The sequence below is a fragment of the Oncorhynchus mykiss genome, chromosome 1 (genome assembly GCF_057628025.1).
Source record: "Oncorhynchus mykiss isolate SJ-2025 chromosome 1, ASM5762802v1, whole genome shotgun sequence".
Lineage (NCBI taxonomy): Eukaryota > Metazoa > Chordata > Actinopteri > Salmoniformes > Salmonidae > Oncorhynchus > Oncorhynchus mykiss.
The window spans coordinates 16287129-16297171 of NC_143022.1; the positions used below are offsets into that span (position 1 = coordinate 16287129).

Below are 10043 nucleotides of genomic sequence, written 5' to 3' on the forward strand. Positions count from 1 at the left end.
CAAAGTTGTGGCAAAATGGCTTAAGGACCACAAAGTCAAGGTATTGGAGGTAAAGCCTTGACCTCAACACAATAGAACATTTGTGGGCAGAACTGAAAAAGCATGTGCGAGCAAGGAGGCCTACAAACCTGACTCAGTTGCAGCAGGTCTGTCAGGGAGAATGGGTCAAAATTCACCCAACTTATTGTGGGAAGCTTGTGGAAGGCTACCCGAACGTTTGACACAAGTTAAACCATTTAAGGCAATGCTACCAAATATGAATTGAGTGTATGTAAACTTCTGACCCACTGGAAATGTGGAGAAAGAAAGAAATTAAAGCTGAAATTAATAATTCTCTCACTATTATTCTGACATTTCACATTCTTAAAATAATGTGGTGATCTTAACTGACCTAAGAATTTTTGCTTGGATTAAATGTCAGGAATTGTGAAAAACTGAGTTTAAATGTATTTGGCTAAGGTGTATGTAAATTCCCGACTTCAACTGTATGTGAGAATGCAGTTCATTGACTACAGCTCAGCATTCAACACCAAAGTGCCCACGAAGCTCATCACTAAGCTAAGGACTACACACCTCCCTTTGCAACTGGATCCTGGACTTCCTGATGGGCCGCCCCCAGGTGGTAAGGGTAGGCAACAACAGCTCTGACATGCTGATCCACAACACTGGGGCCCCTCTGGGGTGTGTACTTAGTCCCCTCCTGTACTCCCTGTTCACCCACAACAATTACGTGACAGCCTATAGGGAGGAGGTCAGAGAACTGTCAGTGTGGTGGCAGGAGAACAACCTCTCTATCAATGTGAGTAAGCCAAGGGAGCTGATTGTGGACTACAGGAAAAGGCGGGCCGAACAGGCCCCCATTAACTTCGACGGGCTGTAGTGGAGCGGGTTGAGAGTTTCAAGTTCCAAGATTGCCACATCACCAACAAACTATCATGGTCCAAACACACAAAGACAGTCATGAAGAGGGCACGACAAAACCTTTTCCCCCTCTGGAGACTGAAAAGATTTGGCATGGGTCCCCAGATCCTCAAGAAGTTCTACAGCTGCACCATCGAGAGCATCCTGACTGGAAAGCATCACCGGCTGGTATTGCAACTGCTCGGCATCTGATGTTAAGGCGCTACAGCGGATAGTGCGTGTGGCCCAGTACATCACTGGGGCCAGGCTTCCTGCCATCCAAGACCTGTATAACAGGCGGTGTCAGAGGAAAGCCCAAAAAATTGTCAGGGACTCCAGTCACCCAAGTCATAGACTGTTTTCTCTGCTACCTCACGGCAAGCGGTACCGGAGTGCCAAGTCTAGGACCAAAAGACTCCTTAACAGCTTCTACCCCCAAGCCATAAGACTGCTGAACAATTAATCAAACGGCCACCGGACTATTTACATTGACACCCCCCTCCATTTGTTAAGTACACTGCTGCTACTCACTGTTTAACATCTATGCATTGTCACTTCACCCCTACCTACATGTACAAATTACCACAACTAACCTGTAGCCCCGCACACGGACTTGGGTACCGGTACCCCCTGTATATAGCCTCATTATTGTTTTATTATTGTGTTACTTTAAATAATTTTTTACTTTAGTTTATTTGGTAAAAATTTTCTTAACTCTCTTGACCTGCGCTGTTGGTTAAGGGCTTGTAAGTAAGCATTTCACGGTAAGGTCTGCACTTGTTGTATTCGGCGCATGTGACAAATAAAGTTTGATTCGATGTAAATTGAGAAGAGCATGTGACCTAGGATCGAGCCTTGGGGTACACCCTTGGTGACAGGCAGTGGCTGAGACAGCAGATGTTCTGACTTTATACACTGCACTCTTTGAGAGAAGTAGTTAGCAAACCAGGCCAAAGACCCCTCAGGAGACACCAATACTCCTTAGCCGGGACTCACGAATGGAATGCTCTAACGTATTTACTAAAGTGACCAGTGTTCCATTATTAAAGTGACCAGTGATTCCATTATTAAAGTGACCAGTGATTCCATTACTAAAGTGACCAGTGTTCCATTATTAAAGTGACCAGTGATTCCATTATTAAAGTGACCAGTGTTCCATTATTAAAGTGACCGGTGTTCCATTATTAAAGTGACCAGTGATTCCATTGTTAAAGTGACCAGTGATTCCATTATTGAAGTGACCAGTGTTCCATTATTAAAGTGACCAGTGTTCCATTATTAAAGGGACCAGTGTTACATTATTAAAGTGACCAGTGTTCCATTATTAACATGAGCAGTGTTCCATTATTAACATGAGCAGTGTTCCATTATTAACAAAGGATGTGTGTATGAATGTAACCTTAGTTGTCCAGCAGGACAGTGAGTAGCTCCATGCAATGTGACCTTTCCATTTCTGTGGTTGGTCTTGGTCTATCTTTGGCACTGCCCTCTGAAGACCAGTGACCTTTGCTGTAAGCTATAGACTCCTGAGAGAGGCGTAGCCTAGTCCCAAAGGCTTGACAATGACCAAGACAGCAGAACTAGAAGACAGCACAAACACTACTGTGGGACCAGACTAGAAGAGGTCTGTGTTTGAGTGCCAAAACGTTTTCCTCCTTCATGGTTCTTTTCATAAAGATTTTGACAGATGCCAAGAGACATCTAAGTGGATATATATATATATATATATATATATATATCAACTGTTTAAAAGCTTATTGATCAAGCTTCTATTTCATACTCCAGATGTTAATGTAGTTATTTTCCTCCTTGCTATCATGTAATATAAGCTCATGAATCTGATGCCGGGGCCAGATGGCTTTCCATTCTAAATGGAATACGGTTAGAAAAAATCCCATTCAAATCCAAGCTCAGTCTAGTCTCCTCAGTGTAGTTTCTAATCTCAGCCCAACTCCTAACTCTAAACTTAATCTAACCCCTTAACCTTAATAACCAATTGGAATTAGTTGCCCAAACTGAACCAATGACATTTCTGCCCTTGAGACAGAGCTGCCCTTAGAAGCCCTTAGAACTGCCTTTACACAGTCCAACTCTGCTCAGTGTTTGTCTCTTATGGCCCCAGGGCAGCCTGCTGTGCTTATTCTTAATTGGTCATGTTGATTCAGTCATCTGAGTCACTGTGAAAGGTGGGGGAGCAGTAATTAAAAACAGGGTATGTCTCCGTGTTCATTCCTTTTTAATGTATTCATTAATTGTTTCCTTTTGGGGGTGGGGGACAATTAACAAAAACATACAAAAACAATAGACAACTTAACATTTACATACACTACATACATTTCCACAAACATTAATGACATCACACTTCCTCAGACCCACATGTTCCCACCATATCCAAACCCAATGTTGTTTCTAATGCTCGGAAGACTCTGCCCTATATGACTTCAAATTGTGTTATGTTGTTTCTGTTTCATGTGACAAACAACAATGGAATAATGTGTCCCTGAACATAGTGGGGGTCAAAATCAAAAGTAACTGGTATCTGGTGCATTAAGTACTGCAGTGCATCTCCTCCTCATGGACTGCACCAGATTTGTCAGTTCACTCTTGTCTTGCAGGAAATCACTCACAGAACGAGCAGTATGGCTGGTGGCATTGTCATGCTGGAGGGTCATGTCAGGATGAGCCTGCAGGAAGGGTACAACATGAGGGAGGAGGATGTCTACCCTGTATCGCACAGTGTTGAGATTGCCTGCAAGGATAACAAGCTCAGTCCGATGAGGCTGTGACATCGCCACAGACCATGACGGACTCTCCACCTCCAAATGTATCCCGTTCCAGAGTACAGACCTCGGTGTAACGTTCATTCCACGATAAATGCGAATCCGACCATCACCCCTGGTCAGACAAAACCGCGACTCGTCAGAGAAGAGCACTTTTTGCCAGTCCTGTCTGGTTCAGCGACGGTAGGTTTGTGCCCATAGGCAACGTTGTTGCCGGTGATGTCTGCCTTACAACAGGCCTACAAGCCCTCAGTTCAACCTCTCTCAGCTTATTGCGGACAGTCTGAGCACTGATGGAGGGATTGTGCGTTGCCCTGGCCACATCTGCAGTCCTCATGCCTCCTTGCAGCATGCCTTAGGCACGTTCACGCAGATGAGCAGGGACCCTGGGCATCTTTCTTTTTGTGTTTTTCAGAGTCAGTAGAAAGGCTTTAGTGTCCTAAGTTTTCATAACTGTGACCTCAATTGCATACCGTCTCTAAGCCGTTAGTGTCTTAACGACCGTTCCACAGGTGCATGTTCATTCATTGTTTATGGGTCATTGAACAACCATGGGAAACAGTGTTTAAACCCTTCACAATGAAGATCTGTTAAGTTATTTGGATTTTTACAAATTATCTTTGAAAGACAAGGTCCTGAAAAGGGACGTTTCTTTTTTTGCTGAGTTTACATTGGTCAGTCTAAAATTGGACTGTCATGGATTTTTGTCATGGATTTTTTTTATTTCCTATTACAACGCTTTCCATGTGGTCCAATTTATCAGTGAATTCCGAAAAGCTATCCTAGGATTGTTCCCTAGAGGGGGGGGGGGGGGGGGGGGGTTTATGGAGTGATATCGGTTCTTATAGAATCCGTTTCATTTTCCTCCATGTTGTTATAGTGTTCTTAACTATGAAGTTGTTCATGTTCTTAGCGCCATCCTTTGAATACAAACACGTGAGAAGATTCTGTGGATGAGCATGTGCATCTTCAATATGTACCCGTTGTTCCTCTTTAGTGTATTTAACAATATGTCACAAGTAAAAGCCTTGTGTGGTGAGTTGAATTCCAAACCTGGAAGGTTAAAACCACCCTCAGATTTAGGGACATTTAAAACTCTCCTATTTAACGTGAGTTTTATTTGCCTATATAAAGTCTGTTATGGGTGAGTATACTTTTTTAAAGAATGTCTTCAGTGGGGTAATAGATAAATAAATAGTAGAACTTTAGGAGCCATTCTATTCTAGAGGTTTATTCTTCCTGTAAGATTTATGGGGGAGATTGTTTCATTGAATTAGATCTGCTTTCATGCTCCCGAGTGGTGCAGCAGTCTAAGGCACTGCATCTCAGTGCTTGAGGTGTCACTACAGACACCCTGGTTCGATTTCAGGCTGTATCACAACCGGCCGTGATTGGGAGTCCCATAGGGCGGTGCACATTTGTCCCAGCATCGTCTGGGTTTGCCCGGTGTAGGCCGTCATTGTAAAAAAATATTTGTTCTTAACTGACTTGCCTAGTTAAATAAAGGTAAAAAAATGTTTTTTTAATTAGTGTTACGGTTTTCTTCCGTCGAAGGAGAGGAGGACCAAAATGTTGCGTGGTTATTTATAAACATCTTTTATAAAGATGATAACGTGAACAATAAATATATACAAAACAAGAAAATGTGGAAAACAGTCCTAACTGGTGCAAAACACAGAGACAGGAACAATCACCCACGAAATACCCAAAGAATATGGCTGCTTAAATATGGTTCCCAATCAGAGACAACGAATAACACCTGCCTCTGATTGAGAACCACTCTAGGCAACCATAGACTTTCCTAGACAACTCTACTAAACACAACCCCATAAATCTAATAAACCCCTAGACAAGACACGACCAAAATAATAAAGAAAACACAAAATACTAAGGCCAGGGCGTGACAGTACCCCCCCCCCCCCCCCCCCCCCCCAAAGGTGCGGACTCCCGGCCGCACACCTAAACCCATAGCGGAGGGTCTGGGTGGGCGTCTGTCCACGGTGGCGGCTCAGGCGCGGGACGTGGACCCCACTCCAACATAGTCCGCTTAGTCCGCGTCCTTAGATTGGCGACCCTCGCCGCCGACCTTGGCCTAGTAACCCTAACAAAGGGCCCCACTGGACTGAGGGGCAGCTCCGGACTGAGGGAGTTCGGGACTGAGGGATAGCTCGGGACTGAGGGATAGCTCGGGACTGAGGGGTAGCTCGGTACTGAGGGGTAGCTCGAGACTGAGGGGTAGCTCGGGACTGAGGGGTAGCTCGGGACTGAGGGGTAGCTCAGGACTGAGGGGTAGCTCAGGACTGAGAGGAAGCTCAGGACTGAGAGGAAGCTCAGGCAGGTTGATGGCTCTGGCAGATCCTGGCTGACTGGTGGTTCTGGCAGATCCTGGCTGACTGGCAGCTCTGGCAGATCCTGGCTGACTGGCGGCTCTGGCAGATCCTGGCTGACTGGCGGATCCTGGCTGAATGGCGGATCCTGGCCGACTGGAGGATCCTGGCTGACTGGAGGATCCTGGCTGACTGGCGGATCTGGCGGATCCTGGCAGACTGGCGGCTCTGGCGGATCCTGGCTGACTGGCGGATCCTGGCTGAATGGCGGATCCTGGCTGACTGGAGGATCCTGGCTGACTGGAGGATCCTGGCTGACTGGCGGATCTGGCGGATCCTGGCAGACTGGCGGCTCTGGCGGATCCTGGCTGACTGGCAACTCTGGCGGATCCTGGCTGACTGGCGACTCTGGCGGATCCTGGCTGACTGGCGACTCTGGCGGCTCCTGGCTGACGGGAGACTCTGGCGGCTCCATGCTGACGGGAGACTCTGGCGGCTCCATGCTGACGGGAGACTCTGGCGGCTCCATGCTGACGGGAGACTCTGGCGGCTCCATGCTGACGGGAGACTCTGGCGGCTCCATGCTGACGGGAGACTCTGGCGGCTCCATGCTGACGGGAGACTCTGGCGGCTCCATGACAGACGGGAGACTCTGGCGGCTCCATGACAGACGGGAGACTCTGGCGGTCCATGACAGACGGGAGACTCTGGCGGCTCCATGACAGACGGGAGACTCTGGCGGCTCCATGACAGACGGGAGACTCTGGCGGCTCCATGACAGACGGGAGACTCTGGCGGCTCCATGACAGACAGGAGACTCTGGCGGCTCCATGACAGACGGGAGACTCTGGCACCTCATGACAGACGGGAGACTCTGGCACCTCATGACAGACGGGAGACTCTGGCACCTCATGACAGACGGGAGACTCTGGCGGCTCATGACAGACGGGAGACTCTGGCGGCTCATGACAGACGGGAGACTCTGGCGGCTCATGACAGACGGGAGACTCTGGCGGCTCATGACAGACGGGAGACTCTGGCGGCTCATGACAGACGGGAGACTCTGGCGGCTCATGACAGACGGGAGACTCTGGCGGCTCATGACAGACGGGAGACTCAGGCGGCTCATGACAGACGAGAGACTCTGGCGGCTCATGACAGGCGGGAGGCTCCGGCAGCGCTGGCGAGGAGGAAGGCTCCGGCAGCGCTGGACAGGCGAAGCGCACTCTAGGCCTGGTGCGTGGTGCTGGCACTGGTGGTACTGGGCTGAGGACACGCACAGGAAGCCTGGTGTGGGGAGCTGCCACCGGAGTGCTGGTGCGTGGAGGTGGTACTGGATAGACCGGACCGTGCAGGCGCACTGGAGCTCTTGAGCACCGAGCCTGCCCAACCTTACCTGGTTGAATGCTCCCGGTCGCCCTGCCAGTGCGGCGAGGTGGAATAGCCCGCACTGGGCTATGCAGGCGAACCGGGGACACCGTGCTTAAGGCTGGTGCCATGTAAGCTGAACCCAAGGAGACGCACTGGAGACCAGATGCGTAGAGCCGGCTTCATGACACTTGGCTCGATGCCCACTCTAGCCCGGCCGATACGAGGAGCTGGTATGTACCGCACCGGGCTATGCACCCGCACTGGGGACACCGTGCGCTCCACAGCATAACATGGTGCCTGCCCTGTCTCTCTAGCCCCCCGGTAAGCACAGGAAATTGGCTCAGGTCTCCTACCTGGCTTCGCCATGCTTCCTGTGTGCCCCCGCCAAGACATTTTTGGGGCTGACTCTCGGGCTTCCATCCACACCGCCGTGCTGCCTCCTCATACCAGCACCTCTCCGCCTTCGCTGCCTCCAGCTCCTCTTTGGGGCGGCGATGTTCTCCTGGCTATGCCCAGGGTCCTTTTCCGTCCAAGATTTCCTCCCAAGTCCAGAAATCTTGATGTCGCTGCTCCTGCTGCCGCTGCCTTTCACCACGCCGCTTGGTCCTGTTGTGGTGGGTGATTCTGTTACGGTTTTCTTCCGTCGAAGGAGAGGAGGACCAAAATGCAGTGTGGTTATTTATAAACATCTTTAATAAAGATGATAACGTGAACAATAAACATTAACAAAACAAGAAAACGTGGAAAACCGAAAACAGTCCTAACTGGTGCAAAACACAGAGACTGGAACAATCACCCACGAAATACCCAAAGAATGTGGCTGCTTAAATATGGTTCCCAATCAGAGACAACGATAAACACCTGCCTCTGATTGAGAACCACTCTAGGCAACCATAGACTTTCCTAGACAACTCTACTAAACACAACCCCATACATCTAATAAACCCCTAGACCAGACAAGACAAATAAATCACCCATGTCACACCCTGGCCTGACCAAAATAATAAAGAAAACACAAAATACTAAGGCCAGGGCGTGACAATTAGGATATTTACTTTTTTTGTGGATCACTTAAAGGAGTCATTCATTTGTTTTTTTCTACGTTCATTTATTTATCTTGAGATTTTAGAGTATTCTGAAAATATTTTTAACAAGTAGGGCATTGAGTTTTCAATATTAGTCAGGTATATCAGGAGATCGTCGGCAAATAAGTTTAGTTTATATTCATATTTACCAATTCTGACACCAGTTACGTTTGGATCCTGTTTAATTCTTTCTGCAAGCGGCTCAATTGCCGTGTTCATTACATGACACAACAGACTTCCTAATATGGATGCCATACAGATGAGCACGCAATGTGCCAATGAGACAGTTCTCAGGTCAGTTGTCTTATCTGGAGAGCCACCTGTCTGGGCAAGAGCAGTTTACCAGTCAAGTGGGTCTTGTGACACTACATTTCTGTCTTTTGCCAAGGCTATAACACCACTGATATGAATGTTTTTGAAATTGCCGAAAATTGTCCTGTTAATGGCAGGCCTATTGTTCTTTGAGACAAATGGGTACATGAACTTCACAAGAGGTTAAATTAGCGACACCGAAGCCTCAAGCAAACGCTAGTGCCGACTCACTATTTCTCACAGAAACATCCACGGTAGTTGAGTGAGTGATGGTGCCTTCACTCCCCATCATCACCCGCCGCATCACGACCAATCTGTCTGGTATACCCTTACATGTAGTTTCATGTTATCACGTTTTGCTTTACATGTTGCCACACGTTATCACATCACATTTACATAAGATCACGTTATCACATTAAATTCACATAAGATCACATTATCACATTAAATTCACATAAGATCACATTATCACATTAAATTCACATAAGATCACATTATCACATCACATTTACATAAGATCACGTTATCACATTAAATTCACATAAGATCACGTGTTCACATGAAAACACGTGTTTTTTGGAACACTTCCCATGTAAAATTCAAGAGGATACAGTATAAGTGAGGAGATAAATAAATAAAAGACACTAGATGCAGAGACTGTTTCCCCCAGAATGCCAGATAAGCCAATGTTCCTTAAGGATGACAGAGCAACATCACTGATGCCCTCAGCTCTCCCCAACTGTCAGGTGCTGAGGTGGCGCAGTAGAGGAAGATGGACAGACAGAAAGACCGTCGAGACCTGACGTGTCTGAAGGTAGGTGAGAGGCATCACTCAACGGACAAGTTGGCATATCAAGAGGTCAGAGTGCGTGTCAGGGAGTTACGGACTGCATTAATCCACACAGTACCCTCCACCACTGCTGCTTACCGGCCATTTGTCTAAATCTTTTTCAGCCCGAGTCATCTGATGTCAACAGCCAGACAACCAAGGAGGCGAGTTATATGCATTGACATCGGTTAAGGTGAGAAAGGGAGTGTGAGAACTTCCCCATTGAGGAAAATATAAGTACTTTCCTAGCCATTATGATGACGAACTGACTTAAAAACGGAACATTCAGCAGCCTTACAGCATCAACAACTAGCTGTGTGACTCAGAAACTGACCTGATAGCCTGATAACAGAGTGACCATAGTTTGGATGTCTTTGGTAAGAAAACATCAAACACAATGAAGAGATGTCACATCGTAACAACGATTTGACTGGTCAAA

The 10043-nt window shown here is 47.5% G+C and overlaps 1 pseudogene; it reads right to left on the reverse strand.

Annotated features, from left to right (window-relative positions):
- Window positions 1-5639: 5639 nt before the first annotated feature.
- On the reverse strand, window positions 5640-8067 carry LOC149985416 (uncharacterized; annotated as a pseudogene).
- Between the last annotated feature and the right edge of the window lie 1976 nt (window positions 8068-10043).